Below are 20,979 nucleotides of genomic sequence, written 5' to 3' on the forward strand. Positions count from 1 at the left end.
GAAACAGAGATGAGCACCACCCCCTAGAGTTGGGAACAATTAGTACATATGTGCGACGGAAACATTTACCTTTACCTTTTTATGCTAGCAACCTTCAAACTTTTAGATCAACTGCTGCTTTCTTGCCATATGTGCATATATGCCAGTGCTGCATTAGGAAATCATCACTGATGCTAGAGCACCAAAAGTAGTATTGAACAAAGAGATACGAAAGAAGAAGAGAAACACAAATCTATACTTCAGTTAGTAGACATGGAGGTAGGTATTTTAAACATTCATCATTTTCACCTTATTCACCTTCACCCAATTTATCTTAATGAGACTAAATTGGGGAATTTTTGAAAGATCAACTGTCCTCTGTCAATCCTTGAACATTTAATATTATCTTATTATCTTAATCTGAAAGCCAACCCAACTTTAATATATAAATTAGTGCAAGTTCATATACTCCAAAGAATGGAAGTAAGTTATAAGTCACCTCTTCTAAAGTTAACACTCTATTCCAACCAAATAAGCCATATTTCTTGAAGCACGTCTGGCACAATTATAAGGAAGAATTTTATTATCACCTTGAATGACAGATCTGAGGCATCATTAAGAATCAGCAAATAGATTTTTTAAGTTATTACTTTTTTTGTGTCAGCGGAATTATTAGATTTTTATCTCACATGAAACAAATATCATGGGGCAGTTCAGACAAGAAGAAGTGACAGAGAACCATTCCAATTTAATTGACATGCAAGGTTTATTACAAGAGAAATCTTGTTGGTATAGGAAGCATGTTATATTAAATAATGTACAGTGGGATATGGATCAAGAAAATGCTGCACGGTTGAGTAGATTTACTTTGGGATCTAGACTTCCAAACAAGTAAGATAGATTCCAAGGTAATCAGTTATAGTGGCTCCTATTGTCTTCTTGATTAAGTTGACAAACAAGTTAGCAATATTTGTTTGTTTGTTTGTTTAAATATTTTTTATTTTATTCAAAAAATTAAAATACAAACTTCAAAAAATTTACAAAGAGAAAACAAAATTAGACAAAACATTTTTAATTAAAAATCATTTTGCATTAAAAAAACAAAAGACACATACACATGTACTGTGCCTCCTAGTTAAATACTGATAAATGTATTATAACAGTAACTAGTTAGCAATATTTGTTGTTCAAACTGAGAAATAGTTTACAGGTAGTCCTTGATTTGCAAGCCCAAAATTTCCATTGCTAAGCAAGATAGTTAAATGAATTTGCCCCATTTTACAATCTTTCTTGCCACTTGATCAAGTGAATCACTGCAGTTGTTATGTTAGGAACATGTTTGTTATGTGAAACTGGAGTGTTAGTGGACAATCACTGAAATATGAGCCAGCAGTGTGTGGCAGCAGCCAAAAAAGCTAATAAAATCATTGTATCAACAGAGGCATAGAATCAAAATCATGTGAAGTACTAGTACCGCTTTATAAACCCTTAGTAAGGCTACACCTGGAATACTGCATTCAGTTTTGGTCACCACATTACAAAAAAGATGTTGAGACTCTGGAAAAAGTGCTAAGAAGAGCAGCTAAGATTATTAAAGGCCTGGAGACTAAAACATATGAAGAACGGCTGCAGGATTTGGGTTTGGCCAGTCTAAAGAAAAGAAGGAGTAGGGGGGACATGACAGCGGTACTCCAGTATTTGAGAGGCTGTCACAAAGAAGAGGGGGTCAACTTATTTTCCAACGCACCTGAAGGCAGGGCAAGAAACAATGGATGGAAACTAATCAATGAGAGAAGCAACCTGGAATTAAGGAGAAACTTCCTAACAGTGAGGACAATTAATTTGTGAAACAGCTTGCCTTCAGATGTTGTGGGTGCTCCATCACTGGAAGTTTTGAAGAAGAGACTGGACAGTCACTTGTCTGAAATGGTATAGGGTCTGCTGCTTAAGCAGGAGGCTGGACTAGAAGACCCCCAAGATCCCTTCCAGCTATTTTCTGATTGATTGATTGATTGAGTGATTGAGTTTGCTTGTCAAAAGTTTGTAAATGTGATCACATGACCCCGGAACACTGCAACTGTCATAAATTAATCCCAGTTGCCAAGAGTCTGAATTTTGATCATATGGGGATGATACAACAGTCATGTGAAAAATAGTCACAAATCATTTTTTTCAGCGCCATTGTAACTTTGAACAGTCACTAAACGAATAGCTATAATTCAAGGATTACCTGTATGTGCTCTGTAAATTCCTTCAAACAGGGGAAAGTCTAAAACTGAGAGGAAATTTATAAACATTTGTAAGGTGAAAGTAACAGCTATGCCATCATTTTTTCACTTTTAAAAATATTTTATTAAATTTCAACATCAAACATTAAAATACAAACTAACATAAGAAAAAGGAAAAGGGAACAACAAAACAAAATAAAAGTGACAACAGTTTATACAGTACATCAAATTTATAACAAAAATGACCTTTGATTTTCTTTTAATACAGAAGTAGTAATAATAACAATAACCTCTCTAAATGTAAACCACTAAACTCAATCTATAAAATGTCTTAAAATACTAATACTTACTAATAATCAACATACTAAAAAAACCAATATTCATAAAACATTTGACTGTTAATTTTACCTAAGACATAGTAAATTATCAAATGTAAATAACTTTATATTTTAAAAGATACATATAATTTATATCACATGTGATATTCTAAAATAAATTTTCAGAAATTTACTAAATTCTTTCAGAGATTCTGCTACTATTTTTCACTCAGGAGGCTTCAACTATCAAAAATAGTAGGAGGTTTTCAACTTCCCAGATTAAAATTTATATTATAAATTGTATCTTCTTTCTTGAGTTACTGAATGGCAAATTTTAGTTGCTGGAATGTTGTCATCAGGAAATATGAATTTCCCTCTGGTTCCTTGTATGTTAGCTATTAGAAAGATGTGGTGTGCAAAAATATACAAGGTCTAGTGTGTATATTATGATCATGATAAATGAATATTAGAAGGGAATCCAAACTTCAAAAGTGACAAGCCTTCTATTAGAGAACATGGGTTAATTAAATCTATTAATAGAATCCTATCATGAATTGTTATTGGAGGAGTTATAATGTCAATAAAAGCTGATCCAAAATGAAGAGAGTAAGATTTTGAATTAAAGCACCATTTGTTGTCAAGATATTGATTAGCAGCTCTTAGTGCTTCAGAACTCTTAAGATCTGTGAAGATCACTCATTTGAAAGCTTTATAGAGCCCTAATGAACAATATCCATATTTTAATGAAAGCATTGCATGCATTATTGCTGTCTTATTGAGACAATTTAAAACATATTTTCTTAGAAGGAAACATGATTTATGTTCATAAACTACAAAGAATCACTTTTTTATTTTCTCCCTAATTTAAGTATAATATTAATCTGTTTCATATGTGCTCTAATTGACTTGAAATTACCATAAATAGAAATGCCAATGTATTATTGAGAGTTTTATATTCCCATTTGTCAGCACGCATCATAATACAATTTCATCAGGTATCATGCATGCTAAAAAACGTGTATCTCCTGGATAGCTAGATATAGACGTATTTCATGTTTTTGGGAGAGATTGCATGAAAAAAATTCATGAGTCAAATAATTTGGATGGAGAGAACTTAAGAGGAGTCAAGGAATGTTCTGTCTGGAGGACTTGGTGATAGCCTGAATCAGTCAATCGTAATGCGGGCTAATGGGATCTGAAAAGTGGGATATCAATACAATGGAATATTTAAAATGTGCTTAAATATGTGTTCAAACTATTGTATTGCTTTTATCTGACGTTTATCTTAACAGCAAATGTTTTCTCTAGGCAGGGCACCAGGGAATTGCCTGTGGACTATCTTGTAAACTTCGCATCCTTTATGAGAAGCAGTTCAAAATCCAGATGGAGATTATGTAGAGATTCACAGTGAAACATTGCTAACATTTTTTATGCTCCAAGCAAGTGAGCAATGGATTTTAAAAAGTGCATCTTGCTTCACTCCACCTTGATTTATTATTATTATTTTACGGGTGAAAGCTAAAAAAAATGTTCTCTTTTACCACCCTGGCTGGGGAGATGTGCTCCTTGGGGAATGTAACTGAGACAAGAACACTTAAGTGTGGGCAAAGGCAGTTTCATAAATCTAAAACAACACATACTTACACACTTAATGTCTGACCTCAATTTTCCATGTAAATAATGTCATATTTGTAAGGAAGGGGCCCGCTGCGAGATTCTCATGAATAGATCCATTATATTGCACCTGACCTATAATCATTTCAGTCACTGTGACTCGTATGTAACCGAATGTTTTATAAAGCTAAATCACATTAAGACACTTAATTTCACTGTGAGTCAGACTGAAACGCGTTTCATGCACTTGCACAGATTCTACCCAAACCCCTACCACACTCTTGCCCACACCCCTTCATGAAGTCTGAAGTACTGAGGGATTTTTATTTCTAACTTCAAACTTTTCAGCAGGGGAGAAATACCATAATATTTTCAGAACCCTTCAGTGACTCACATTCAACCACAGTGATCATTTAGGATTTGCTTTACTGTAACCATATATACTTTCTGACAAGAAAGAACTATGCTAATGTGGCTGGTGGGAATGAACTAGACTCCAGAGAGACTTTCTGGAACAATCCGAGGGAAGTCTAAGTTACCTGAAAACCTGTTCTGTCTCCAAGAAAAATACTCAAGAGAAACTTAAATCCTCTGTGGGAAATATTAGTCGATAGCCATGAAAGGAAAATTGATTATAAATTAGGTTTCTCCCTCACTGTTTTATTTTTCAGTGTTATGTAGCCTGTACAGGTCAAAATTGATAAAAATGACAGGAAATGTTCCTGCTCCCTTAAATTACTTCTAGGCCAAGGCTCACTTCTGTTTTGCAAGCCCTCATGAAATATGAGCCATTAAATGTGAGAATGCTATTCACGGCTGGGGTTGGCACTAGAGCCAGTTCACACGTACTTTAGACGATTGGATACAATTATGCTCCTTAGGCTTGCAAGTCAGGTCTTACAAAAAACTAATCTTTGATAGGGATTAATTAGTTCTTCCCCACTAAAGAAGCTAAATTTCTTTGACTATCTGATAACATTTTCCCTTTTCTTCTTTATCTTTTATATCAGTTATATGTTGCACGTCAACTTTTCAGTAATATTGTGCCATAGCATTGTTTCATTCTAGTAGTATTTTGCTGATATTGTTTTATAAATAGTAGCAAAATGTTTTATTTACTTTATTTATATACCAAATTTAGAAATCACTCATCTCTCACACAGTTTTAGTCCTATTGATCAAAATCAGTGGTGGGTTGCCCCCAGTTCACACCGGTTCTATAGAACTGGTAGTAAAACCGGCGGGAGGCCCCACCCACCGACCTCACCATCACCAAAACGCTTCTGCGCATGTGCAGAAGAGAGCGCGCGACCCCGCTCCACACCAGTAGTAAAGGTAAGTAGAACACACCCATGATCAAAATGACATGCTAATATATATATATACCATATTGTAGCATTAAGTGTAAGAATTGAAATTGATCACTAAACAAGGTTTTCAGTATTTGCCAATATTTCAATAAAATGATACATTAACCTTCAAGCTGAGCCCAAAAAGAAATTGACTTCTGAAACTTCTTATTCCAAGCAGTGCCCAAATGCTTGCTAATAGAGTATAAAGTGTGGAAAATTAAAGCCACCTTTCCTAACCTGCGACTGTAATTTATGAAGTAAAAAAATCTGAAGGATGCCCCTGCCAAAGGAAGTTATTTAACAGCATATAAAGCTTGGAGAAATGTGAAGGAAAAAATATAAATCAATCTCAATTTAAATTAATTTTAATCACACTTACATTACCCCGATACTCAAAACAAATTTTTTAACATCTGTCTATATCTTGTCTCATTTCAGTCAAAATTGAAGATAAATTCAAATTCAACATTTTGAGAAAGCGTGTATATTGGTATAAAAAAAGCAATTTTTTTATACCAATATATACAAAGGCAACAGAACAAAACCAATGATCTAATACAGGGGTGTCAAAGGTGCATCGTCACGTCATTGTCACATGACATATCACAACTTTTTTCCCTTCGCTTAAACCGGGGGTGGGGGTGGCCAGCGCTTGACGCATCCGGCCCGTGGGCTGTGAGTTTGACACCCCTGATCTAACATGAGAAAATTCCCAATGATTCTGTACTTTCCTGCCAGAGGTATTTTATATTTTTGAAATCATTGTTAAACAACATTAAGGAAAAATCACAATTTAGTGATTGTAAATATTGATAGGCTGGGAAAGGTTAGTGGATTGATCTTCTTGGTTAGATTAAATTTAATTTTGACAAAAAATAAAAATGTGACAATTATTTTCTACACAGGCAGGGAACTAACAAATCAGCAAGTCACATTATTGTAACATATATATTTATTATTCATTAATGTATTAATTAAACTACTATTATACTATTGCTTATAAATATTAGTACTTTTACGGTATATCAGTACACTCCACTCCTAGCTGATGGAATGCAGAAAACAATACACTTGTTTGAAATGCAGTATCTGCATTAGAGAGCCTACAGAATATTGTGTGTTTGTGGCATACTGGCCAAAATGTACCAAAACTGGCTGATACTGCATCCTTATTGTTAGCAGAGAATTATAAAACTATATAAATCATAAATAACCATAAATATTAGAAATGTGATGATATAGAAGGAACATTTTATCATATGTGATGTTCACAGAAAAATATTAAAATGCTGGGAAAAATAGCATTATTCAATAACACTTAAAAATGAAGCTTGAATTGAAACCTCAATTTTTCCTATTACTATCTTTCCAAAATTAATAAATAGAATAGATCAAAATAAAATCTGTTAGAATATAAGATAAAAGAGGTGATGACAAATCTGGACCAACATTAGAAAAGAAATACTTTGCTGACAATATCAGGTTGGGAAACCAAATTTAGGAAATATTCAGCAACAGGAAAATTGAACAATAGGAAAATTAAGGCATCCTGGTGGCATAGTGGTTAGAATGTAGTATTGCAGGCTAACTGCACAAACCAGGAGTTCGATCGAGCTTGATCCATCCTTCCATCCTTCTGAGATCAGTAAAATGAGGACCCAGATTGTTGGGGGCAATATGCTGACTCTGTAAACCATTTAGAGGGGCTGTAAAGCATTATGAAGCAGTATATAAATATAAATGTTATTGCTGTTGCTATTAACAGTATATATCCAAAAGGGAAGTTTGACTAGACTTAAACAAAAATGACTTTTCTATAAATTACATTTCACACAACATGGCAAACACAGTCACTTTAGAGTATAGTTTTTAAGGAGGAAATATTTGATGTAAAAATAGTGACCAGAAGCAATTTTAATATTAATTATTATAAATAATGTGATGTAAACACAAGGTGAGTACCTTGTGTTTACATCAAAAAAACACAAATGGGAAGGTATTTTTACTGATTCAATTTAGTTTAGTATCATTATTTTTAATTTTTATTAGCTTTTTTTTCTTTTTCTTTTTCATTTATTTTAGAGAATGACAAATAGTGATGATAGCAATATAAACATGAACACTCAGAGTTTTGCAATGATTTGCAATTATTTCTCAACATATATTTAGTTTTACATATTTAGTTATCAATAAATAATTAACTTTAAATTTTACAACAGTTATAAATTCTGTTTACAATGTTTTATTCCCAATCTATTATATAGTTTCTCATTTACTTTTTTTTATGAAGTCATTTATTTTATTATTTTAAATGTTTTAAAATAAATTTAGAAGCAACAAAGCAAAAATATTTTTCCCATCTCAGTTAAGAAAGATTGGGTTAGATTATCAGATTTAATAAAATGGACAAAATAAAACATGTCATGCTGATTTCAACATCCTTTCCTAACCTGTTCACTTTTTTTTTGAGGGGGGGAGGTGGAAGGAATGACAAAAGGTGTGTGGATGGATTTAGTTACAGTGGTGATGGGTGGACCATTGGAAGATCTGAAGGTTGGGGACAAATCATCAGGGAGTACATTGATCTATGTGGTCACTAAGAGATGGCAACTACTTGATTGCACACAATCAACCAATCAATCAATACTAGATAGTTGTGAACTGGAGGGGAAGAATGAAGCTATTATTTTATCAAGCTGAATACAGTTCCTCTACCTCAGGGGTGTCAAACTTGTGGCGTCACGGCAGCGTCATGTGACATATCAGGACTTTTTTCCCCTTCACTAAATGGGGCGTGGGTGTGGCCAGTGTATGACACATCCAGCCCGCAGCCCGCAAGTTTGACAGCCCTGCTCTACCTATTCTTTGCCTGTGATTAGAACATGTTGGGCTCTTGATTATCTTCAGAGACAACTCCAAATAGATGTTGTTTTTCTTTTGTTGTTTTTAAGCCTTACTGGGACATATGTAACCAAAGCTAGGTATTTTTTTTTACTGAGTCATGAATGCCTTTCTCCCATACTCCTGGTAGCATTTCCTCCTTATTTGGGAAAAGGGTTTATTCTGCATGTGTGCATATGTATACATTCGCACAGTAAAATAATATAAGTCAGATCAGAATTGTTTCTGCATAGTTTGTTGTTTGGGTTTAATGAGCATCTGTCACACTGCAAATTACAGGCAGGTGCTCAGTGTGTGAAATCCTAGGAGGGGCCAGGTTCCATATGGCAGGCAAAGGTGTGCACGCAACCTTCTCCCAACATCCAACTGCAGCTCATCTTGAAAAGAAAAGATTAAGACAGCGTGAGCCACTGCAGTTTCTAGTGTTTATAGATTCTGTATGAATACTAATGGCTGTCACTAAAGACTCCTTCAACCATATCTTGCAGCATACATATATAGAAGAGTTATTTAATAAAATATTTAATTGCTTAATGACATTGGGAAGAAGTTCTTGGGGATCGTTAAGTTCTGATTTAAGCATGCAGATTTGGAATAATTGCCATCAGAGGGAGTCAGCAAATGCTTCCCTACTTGGTGACCAAACAGAAATAATTACTGTGAGTGAAGGAGCAGCACCAAATATTCACTCAGCAGCTGTTGCAATTCAGCTTCCAGATCCAGCTAGGCTTCACATGAATATCCCCAGGCAATTGCAACTTTTATTATTATTAAAGTTTTACAGTTTTAAAGTAGGGCTACCACATCTAAACTGCAAAAATCTAGAAAACCACTAGATGGGGCAATTCTTTACTGCCATCTAGTGGGCCTCCATATTTTTGCAATCCAAAGATAAAATTTATTTCCCCCACATATGCATATTTTTTTTAAAAAAGTGAGACAAGACAGCTAATGTTTGTGAAAATGTTTGAAATGAAATCAGATAAAGGGGACCAGCAATCATCCAGAAAAATTATGTAGGTGTTTCATTCTCCTTGACATAATCACTACAGGTAGTCCTCAACGTACAACCACAATAGAGGCCAAAATTTCTGTTGCTACGTGAGACATTTGTTAAGAGCATTTTGCCTCATTTTACGACCTTTCTTGCCACAATTGTTAAGTGAATCAGTGCATTTGTTGAGTTAGTGACATGGTTGTTAAGTGAATCTGGCTTCTCCATTGTCTTTGCTTGTCAGAAGGTCGCAAAAAGGGGATTACATGACCTGGGACACTGCAATCATCGTAAATATGAGTCAGTTGCCAATTTTAATCACGTGATCATGGGGATGCTGCAATGGTTGTAAGTGTGAAAAATGGTCATAAGTCACTTGTTTTTAGTGTCATTGTAACTTTGGTCACTAAATGAACTGTTGTAAGATAGTCTTAAGATACAGAAGGATTTTGACAGACTTGAACATTGGGTGCTATCTAACAAAATGAAATTCAATGGTGAAAAAAGTAAAGTTCTACATTTAGGCAAGAAAAACAAAATGCACAGGTACAGTATATGTGGTACCTCACTCAATAGTAGTAACTGTGAGAGGGATCTTGGAGTCATAGTGGACAACCATTTAAATATGAGCCAGCAGTGTGCAGCATCTGCCAAAAAAGCCAACACAGTTCTAGGTTGCATAAACAGAGGGATAGAATCAAGATCACGTGAAGTGTTAATACCACTTTATAATGGCTTGATAAGGCCACATTTGGAATACGGCATTCAGTTTTGGTCACAACGATGTGAAAAATGAGTCTCTATGTTGAGACTCTAGAAAGAGTGCAGAGAAGAGCAACGAAGATGATTAGGGGACTGGAGGCTAAAACATATGAAGAACGGTTGCAGGAACTGGGTATGTCTAGTTTGATGAAAAGAAGGACTAGGGGAGACATGATAGCAGTGTTCCAATATCTCAGGGGCTGCCACAAAGAAGAGGGAGTCAAGCTATTCTCCAAAGCACCTGAGGGCAGGACAAGAAGCAATGGGTGGAAACTAATCAAAGAGAGAAGCAACTTAGAACTAAGGAGAAATTTCCTGACAGTTAGAACAATTAATCAGTAGAACAACTTGCCTCCAGAAGTTGCAAGTGCTCCAACACTGGACGTTTTTAAGAAGATATTGGATAACCATTTGTCTGAAGTGGTGTAAGGTTTCCTGCCTAACCAGGGGGTTGGACTAGAAGACCTCCAAGATCCCTTCCAACTCTGTTATTCTATTTCTAAGTTGAGGATCACCTGTACTTTTAAAAATGAACAATGGAGTACAAAAGAAAGTGGATAAATGCATAGCCAAATTGAAAGTAAGGTTGGTTTGCAGGCTAGCAAGGAAGGGAAGTCAGTGGGTGTAAACAGTTTTAGTTGTTTCTTTTTTCTTTTTCTTTTTCCACACTTTCATTGTCTCTGATTCTTATTCCCTTTATGCACTCTGAATAACACTGTTAGTCTTCATGTGCCTTTATTCAGGATTTCAAATCAAATGTAGCAGGGTTTTTCCATCAGAGTGAAACGAACATTTTAGCTATTAACCAGTCATGATAAGAGAGCCAGTTTAGTGTAGTAGTTAAGGACTAGAAACTGGGAAATGATGACTTCTAGTCACACCTTAAGTTAGAAGCTGGGTGACCTTGGGCTTGTCACTTTCTCTCTTGGGAAGGAGGCAGTTGTAAACCACTTTTGAAAAATCTTGTCAAGAGAACTCCAGGACTTGTCCAAGTAGTCTCTGAGAATCAGACACCATGGAATGGAAGGGGGAAAAAACACAAGATAAATCCTGAGGTCTTCAGACTTCAAACATTCAAAATTACTTTTTAATAACACTTTCACAACTTCAGCTCTCATTTCCTTTCTCAACATAAAGTTGAAAACTTTATGGATATAAATCAAAATCTCCTTCATAATATAATGCTTCCAGCATTCAGAAGTAGAAACACAATCCTTTTTATGTAGTCTCAGAGATGCCCATTAAACCCTACAAAAAAAAAAAAATCTTTGGTTGACTTGATCACTTCTTACAATCATAGGATGCAGCTTACTTTAAAATTTTAATCCATTCATTTATTAAAACAGGGCATTCAATTTCTTAGTGTCTTGCAAGCATTTCTTTCTATCCTTTTCAATTGTATATAAAAATTAACTGTAAATTTGGAAAGTCCAAAAATTTCTCCAGTAATGTTAATAATTTAAGATTTTTGATGGTACTAATGCATTGGGCTCACAATAAAAGATCTTTTCACTGAGTATATTGCTAATCAATATCTTCAGACAAATAAAATTGTTTTTGCACATCTAATTTTTAAGAAAATAATTAGTGGATGGTCCAAAGTGTCAGTCCAATTATTTGCCCAAGAATTCCAGAAGAAAAATTTGCCAGCAATTTTCAGACTTGGATCAATCCATAATCTCAAAGTATTGGATTGAATTTGCTTTCCCAATTTTAGTCTTATATTTTGAGAAATAGAAATAACTGGCCTATAACTAAAACAGGAGCTAAGACTGCCAAGATAGCAAGTAGTCAGATGATAATTTTCTAACTCTGTCCATAATGGTTTTCTGAGCTAAATCACCTAAATTTCAGAAAGTCAAAATATAAACCAACTAACAGAATTGAAAATCAAGAAACCTGAACATTCTTATATGAAATTCATTATTTAGATAAAGAAAGCCTAGAATTCTGACCATTCCATAAAAATGTTCTCAAAATCCTGCCAATCAGCTACAACATATGTTTGTTTATAAAACAAACATATTGAAACTTTTGTCAGTCTTGAAGTAATATTCATTTTAACATTTATTGTCTCCCATAACTCATAGAGATTTTTAACATATATTTCTATCATTATTAATCTGAAACAAACAATTTGCAATATTTAACCTCTGCCAAAAAAACCTTGATGCCAAATATTTACTATATTTACTATAATTATTCCAAGAGAAAGGAATATTATTCCAAATATTTACTATAATTATTCCAAGAGAAAGGAATCCAAACAATACACTTTTAAAAACTATACCAATTAATTGAATACCCTGATAATTTAGCAAAATGTACTGTATCCTTATGTTTTGTTAAAGGACACAGACAATTATGAACAAACATAAAATATTGACATATATTTGTGTTTCACTTCAGTCCCTTAAGGTCCAACATATTCTTCTATTGTCTAATAAAAAGAAGGCAATGGTTACAAATCAAAATAAATGCAAAACATCTGGATTGGTGTAGAAATAATTCCATTTCTGATCATTCTGACTAATAGGATAGGATATCACATATTTATCTTGTTGTTAAGAAGAATATTGTTGTTGGAATAAAAAGCATATTTATCCAAGACATACTATTAAAATGTAAGTTGTGCCACATCAAAGTCTTTCTCCATATCTGTGTTACAACCAGCATTAAATCCAATGTATATGTTGTATATCAAGTACATTTAGTAATAATTTATGATCATCCAGGTTTGTAGTTTTTTAATTAAACCAGATTGTGTAGTGAACTGTTGATGATAGTTCTAAGTCTTTGAGCCAAGGATGTGTTAAAAATATAGTATATAAATTTAACATAGATTTAACTTACACATTCTGTAGGATCTTTTTCCACTTTCAGAATTAAAAGGAAGGAAAAGGTTTCTACATAAAAGTGCCAGTATAAACCTTAAAATAGTATGAGAGCAAGAAAGCAAATGAATACTTTATACCAATATATAGGAAAGCTGTCTGGACTTAGGACCTTACCTAATATCACTGATTTAATATGTCCATTATTTCTTGCAGAGGCAATAACATAGCTAAATAGTCTTATTTTGAGTTTTATCTCATTGATTGAGAAAACCATTTAAAAACCATACATCCAAAACTGTTAATTGGCATTATAAAGTAAAATGAAAAATGAAGAAGTGCTGATGTACCAAATTTGAATCATTATATAATTTGCACCAAAAATCCTTAATTGTATAAATGAGGTTATTTTCAGTTTAGAAGTCAAATATTTATTAGATATTCTCATTTATTACCAGGAATATTGTTTTATACCATTCAGGAGGTATTTAGCATCACTGTATAATGAAGATCATGCTACATTTTAGAAAACATAAAAGCATTAGTTTATTTATTTGTTATGTTTTTATAATGCCCTACTCCACTGACATCTGGCAATTTACAATATAATCTGAATGAAGCTGTGCATAATCTTATTTTCTGATGTTTTCAATTATACATGCTCCTTCTTTTTCCATAAATCATAAGCAATAATCCATGCTTTAAAAGCATCCTGTACAGTTGCTGAGTTGGAAAAAAATATCTCTAGATCAACAAATGTTCAAACTCCTATTTCATTTGCTATATAAGATGTGAATCTTTTAAAGGGGTAATTAAGTACTATTTTGAAAATAGTTTTTTGTCTTTAAAACCATTGATAATATAACAGAAGCCTGTTCAGAAATTGTAATACAGCCTATATCACAGTTATCTATCTGATCAAATAAAGATCAAAAATTAAAATAATAATGCATTTTAAATTTAAAGGATACATGTGATTTAGGGATTCCCCTGTTTTGTAAATGAGACATGTCACAAGTAAATGCCTTATTCTCTAATGTGTAAATAGTATATGAACAGGATGTCAGGGGTTAATTTATTCTTCACTTCTTAATGTATTCATACTTCACCACTCCCATATCTAGCTCCACCCATTGTATATATAAGGAGCTACACACACTCTCTTCTTTGCTTCTATCTGTGAATATTCAGTGAATATAGAATGCCTTATGTAAATAAAAGAAAATATATTTGAACTCTTAACTCTCTCATAACTTATTGAGTCTGATCCTGAAAATATTGCCACAAGCTGGTAGCAGAGGATGGTTAAATTGACTCAATAAAAACTTAAATATGTCTAAGAGAGATAGGCCCAACACCAGGGCATACAGCAAAGAAATGGAAACGGATCAAGAAATAATAGATGAGTCCACAAACGCAATTTCGAGAGAATCCGAAGAATACACAACTGAAGACGAAGAAATAATAGATGAAGATGGTGACCGAGAGGAAATTAAAATAGAAAACAACGAACTCAGGTCAGAAATATTAAAACTGTTAAAGAGCCAGAAAAACGATGAAAGCCTCGTCGCGAACCTCCAAGACATGTTGAAAAACAGCGGAGCAGTGAGAGAGAAGCACATCGCCACCGAAAAGTCAAAAGACTCCAAAATAGTAAGTGATACGACTAAAGAAAAGAACGCTATAAAGAAGAAAAACGGTGATCCCGCGCAAAATTTTGAATGGCAGCCATCTTGGTTCCAACAGACCTCCAGAATGAGCGAAGCAGAGCCAATCAGAAAACTTGATTCAAAATTTCTGGCGCGAAAGGCACTACTGGATAACGAAAACGAAAAAGAAAAATCAAACACCTCAGAAGAATCAGAATCAGAAAGTGAAGGTGATTCAACAGATACTCAAATAAAGTCAGCAATGAAAACGCTTTTTGCTGCATTTGGACCAAAACTAAAAATTACCAAAAAGTCAACCAGAAAACGAACGAGCAAGCCAACGTCTCAAAATCTACCCGCTCCCATCCTGACGACGAGAGCACCGACGCCTGAACCAAGAGAGCCCTGCAAATACCGTCCCACACCACAGACCGATGAAAGCACCAACGCACTCAAGAGAAGAAAAAGAACAAACGCCATCGTCAGAACCCCTAAGATCGAGCCGGAGACCGATTCATCTGAGGAGGAGCTGAACGAGCGAGCCGCAACGACGAGAACCTCTCCCGACGACTCCAGGATCGAAATGAGCAACGCGCATGCGCGAGACTACGCAGATGGCCCGGGAAGACATGAGTTGCCGAAAGGACCCTGCAGACTCGTCGCGAGCATTCCCACGCCGTTTTGTAATTTTCACCATCTACGAGACCACGGACTACCTCCGGTTGTAAGTAATGGACCTAATAATGTCGGAAACTTGCCCAGTGACTTCCCAAAGCTGAGAATAGATGGCATTAATTTACAAGAATGGTATCAGCAGCTCCAGGTGGTCTTTATGAAAGAAAACTTACTGTTTTTCATCACTAATCCCCCAAAAAGACCTTGGACTTTAAAGTTAGACTGCTTACACCATAGAGCATTTTTCTTATTAATTTCTAGTGTGTCTCCTGCCATGTATCACAGTATTAAGCAAAATCTGACTGTCTCCGAAATTATTCAATGCATGTTCAATTTGTTTCACAGTGATAGTGTAGCTACCACCACAAGAATGTCTAAAGATTTCTTTTCTTCTAGGATAAAACCAGGGGTTTCCATAAGTGAACATTTAATATCTTTAAACAAAATAAGAGCTGAGCTACATTTAAGGGGGGAGGTGATTTCAGACCAAACAATGAAAAGTGTTATCATAAACTCACTTGACCCATCATGGGACAATTATATGTCACATTTAGACACAATCAATCTTGGATATTTATCCATAGAAAGTCTATCCAATAAGTTAATAGCTGAAGACAATTCAAGGAAGAGCCGCTCTAACAATCACATTGAACATAAACCATATAGAAAAGTGGTTTTCCAAGAAAGATATAATGAAACATTCAGATGCCACAATTGTGGATCCAGGGAACACAATAGAAGAGATTGTCCCAAAATTACAAAAGAAAGACATAGGTCAGAACACAAAAACAAATACATCCATAGACAGTCTTCCATTGATAGACATAGATATAGAAGCCCACCAAATTACAAAGAATATAGAGGGGGTAGAGATAATTCAAAGGACAGAAAATCTGGTTCACTAAATGGACTAAACAAGCAAGACAACACTAACATACAGCAAACTGAGGATAATAATTGGCTTATTGATTCTGGAGCAACCAATCATACTACTAATAATAAAAACATACTATCTTCATTTATAGAAGATAAATTTGTAATAAAGGTAGCCAACCAAGAAAAGGTCCAAGTATTAGGAAGAGGAAATGTAACCTTGCCTGGTATAGGAAAAATAGAGGGGGTATTACTGATACCTGAGATACCTCATAACATATTAAGTGCCATAAAACTAAGCAGAGATTCTGATATTAATATTGTGTTTTCAAAAGGAAAAGCAACTTTGGAGAAAAATAAAACAGATATAGGTACAGTAATGATTAAAGGAGGCCTACCTTATTTAATAACTAAAGAGAAATGGTTACACAACATTGATTCAAATATGGAAGATTGTATTGAACTAGATAATGAAAACATTAGCAACAGTGACAATGATGAATGTAAAATAGCTCATGATAACAAGGATGCACATAATGAGAAAAAACCAAAAATAGGTAAGCCAATTCATGATGAGTGTGCTCATGTCTTACATAGGAAGTTAGGACATGCCAGTTTTCCTGTAGTACAGAAAATGACTGAACACGCAGAAGGTGTCAAAATAAAAAATTGTGAAAACTATTTGGAATGCTCAGTATGTAAATCTACAAAACTAAAAACTAGTCCCAAGCCTAGAAAATCTACAAGGACAACTAACAAGATTTTTGATTTAGTACACATGGACCTGGTTGGTCCACTGACTCCATCAATCATTTATAAAAAACGTTACTTCTTAACTATTGTGGATGATTATAGTCGCTATGGATTTGTTTACACATTAAAACACAAAGATGAAACCTTTCAAAAATTTAAAGAGTTTTACAAATGCATAGAAACACAACACAATATCAAAATAAAACAAATAATGACAGATAGGGGATGTGAATTCATGTCTAAGGAATTCTCCCAATGGTTGAAGGACAGAGGAATGTTACATTATACATCTAGCCCATTTTCCGCGTTCCAGAACGGAATTGTAGAGAGGAAGAACTCTACATTACAAACCATGATTAGATGCACATTGGAAGATGCTGGCTTAAGCAAACAATTCTGGTCAGAAGCCCTACAATATTCCAATTACACACAAAATAGAACTTGGTCCAGCATTGTGAATAAGACTTAGATTTATGGGATATGAGACAGGTACAAAAGGATACAGATTCATTGATAATAATAACAAATTTATAGTTTCCAGAACAGCTGTGTTTCATGAACAGGCCAACTGGTCTAGAATACATCTTAATGAAATATTCCCAAACAACAACACAGATACTAAATCCCAAGAGAAAAGAACTGTAGAAAAGCAAAAGGACAACAAATATAAAAACAAAACCAAAACATGGACAAACAGTCAACACAAAATAAAGACAGATACATTAACAAAAAAGGAAGCAAGATATTTGCATGACAATAATAGTAAACCCGAGAAGCCAATTAGAAACACTAGAAACCAAATGCCAAATAAATATAAAGATTATATAATGCATATGGATGGAGAAACTATGACACCTAGCACATATGAGGAAGTGTTAAAACTTCCTCCTAAAGAAAAAGAAAAGTGGGAATTAGCAATGACAAAAGAGATGGAAAGCTTACAAGGATTAAATGTATTTACACCTGCGATTGCACCAAAGGACAAAACAATTATTGGTACTAGGTGGATATATAAAATTAAAAATTTAGAGGGAGGCAATACTCTATATAAGGCTAGATTAGTTGCACAAGGTTATGCACAGAAATATCCAGAGGACTATACTGACACTTACTCCCCCACAGTAAGAACTGAAAGTGTAAAAATGGCTCTAGTTGTAGCATCAGCACTCAATCTCGATGTATTCCAGTATGACATACAGACTGCGTATTTACACGCAAAATTAGATAAGGAAATATATGTAAGGGCACCTCACAGTCAATATACAAATAAGAATGAGATTTGGTTATTAAACAAAAGTCTATATGGGCTAAAACAATCTGGTAAACGATGGTATGATTGTTTAGTAAAAGTACTAAGAACTATGGAATTCAATGCTACCACTGCTGATAATTGTTTCTTTGTTAAAAAGGGTAATGATTACATAGAATTTGTATTGATCTATGTGGACGACATTTTATATATAGGTAATCACAAAGAAAGAAGAGAAACATTTGTAACAAAGTTAAATGAACATTTCTCATTGAAATCCTTAGGTAAAGTAAATAAGTATCTTGGTGTTCAAATTAGTAAGACTAAAAGGGGATTCAAGCTTTCTCAGAAAGATAAGATCACAGAACTTTTGAACAAATGTAACCTAAATGATGCTAAACCCTGTGATACTCCAATGCAAACTGATTTCCTAAGAAATGCTGATGAATCATCCCCTGAATTCAAAGATAACACGTTCTATAGATCAATCATAGGTTCACTTCTTTACATTTCTAATTGGACAAGACCTGACATCGCTTTACCCCTTAATTTATTGTCCAGACATGTCAGCAAACCAACTATGTATCATTGGGAAGCTGTTAAAAGAATATTAAGATATTTAAAAAACACATTAGACTTTTGCTTAATGTTAGAACCTAATAATGTCAAGGAACCGAAACTCACATGTTACGCAGATGCAGATTGGGCTGGAGACACTTCATGCAGAAAAAGTACATCTGGTTACTTATTTCTCCTAAACGATTGTCCAGTTTACTGGTACACTGGCAAACAAGATTTAGTGGCCACTTCAACAACAGAAGCGGAATATGTTTGTTTATCTAAAGCAGCAAATAACCTTGTATGGTTTAATGATCTGATTTCTGATGTTTGGAAAAAACCTGCACTACCTTTTGTCATGCACGAAGACAATAAAGCAGCCATTGAAATATCTAGATCCGACGCCATTGGACAGAGATCTAGACATATAGACATAAAATTTAAACATGTGAGACAATTATCTCAAGATGGATTTATTAAGGCAGTGCATTGTGAGACATCGGAACAGTTAGCTGACATATTGACAAAGCCTTTGCCATCTAAGCAACATAAATATTTGACTTCCAAATTATATGTATTATATTGTTCTGAATCTGAATGTAATAAATGTAGCATATCGAATCGGCATTTAGAGGGGGATTTGTCACAAGTAAATGCCTTATTCTCTAATGTGTAAATAGTATATGAACGGGATGTCAGGGGTTAATTTATTCTTCACTTCTTAATGTATTCATACTTCACCACTCCCATATCTAGCTCCACCCATTGTATATATAAGGAGCTACACACACTCTCTTCTTTGCTTCTATCTGTGAATATTCAGTGAATATAGAATGCCTTATGTAAATAAAAGAAAATATATTTGAACTCTTAACTCTCTCATAACTTATTGAGTCTGATCCTGAAAATATTGCCACAAGACACATTGGAGACTCAACAGTTAATAATCATCAGGAAAATTAATGACCAATCTGAAAGGATTTTTTTTGTAAGGGAAGGAGGAATATAGCTACTCTCTATCCATAAATAAAATAAACAAATTTAAAAGTGATTACTGTTCTTACAAAGAGAGATCAGTTTTAAAATATATTTACAGCTATAATCTGTAATACGAAAGCAAGGGAATGGCTTGTTTGGGCTTTCCCTGAGATTTTTTCTTCTTTTTATGACCCTGTAATCCCTTGCTTTGGGGTCCACTAAATAAAGTTGAGCATTTACTGGCCACATACCCTTCCTGACAACTACATGGAGTTCACAACAAATATTTTCTTTTTGCACCCTGATTGAGAAACATCTGCCGCTACCTAGGATTTAACTCTCAACCCTCTGCGTGGAAGGTGAGAGTCTTCACCACTAGGCCACCATACCATTCAGACTTTCCCTGAGATTAATAGCTGATTTTCTATCAAACACAATACATGACACATTTTTTGAAGTTTCAAATTGTATCCACCATAAACTTTACCTATGCTGAAATACATACTAATTTTTTTTTTTACCTTGAACTTCCTATACATAATCCATGTGGTTAGGCTTCACTGAGAGCATTACAGGATTTTGTTTCACTTATATAGAAGAACAAATCAATGCTTAATTAGTTAAAGTTTATTATTAAAAGGTGTTGCTGAGCAGACCATATGCCATGACTTCATATTTATGCAATGAAAAAATGATACTATAATGGCTGTTTTTATTCTATTTTTCAATGCTTTAATAGATTTTCCACAAAATAGGATTTTTGCAATGTCATTTTTATAATTGTCCATTGCAATTTGCTTAAATATTCTTCCTGGCATATTACAAAGGGTATTACTTTGCAAATTTTATAGGTATAGATGTTGAAATTGTACATGAGGTATACACATGTATATTCAACCATGGTGCATATAAATATTTCAATTTGGAAATAAAATGGCACATATTGAACACCAAGATACATCAGATGGAATATGCATTTAACAAAAATACAGAGCCCTGTTATATTTTTTTTTCCAGATTTAATTCAGTCCATATTGTATACTCTGATGAAGTCACTACATGCCTCAAACAGTTTAGGTTTTGATCTCTTGCCAGCACAGGCCTAACTTTTTAGCAAACGTTATGGCAAAATAAAACTTTCTTGAAAACTTTATTGATTGATGAACTATTTTGGAATCAGTCCAGCTGCAGAGATTTCACTCTACTCCAGTGAAAGACTGCCAAGTCAACAAACTTTTCCAGAGACATACCTTTGAATAGAGG

The sequence above is a fragment of the Pantherophis guttatus genome, chromosome 1, assembly GCF_059756535.1.
Source record: "Pantherophis guttatus breed Tessera chromosome 1, ASM5975653v1, whole genome shotgun sequence".
Classification (NCBI taxonomy): Eukaryota; Metazoa; Chordata; class Lepidosauria; order Squamata; family Colubridae; genus Pantherophis; species Pantherophis guttatus.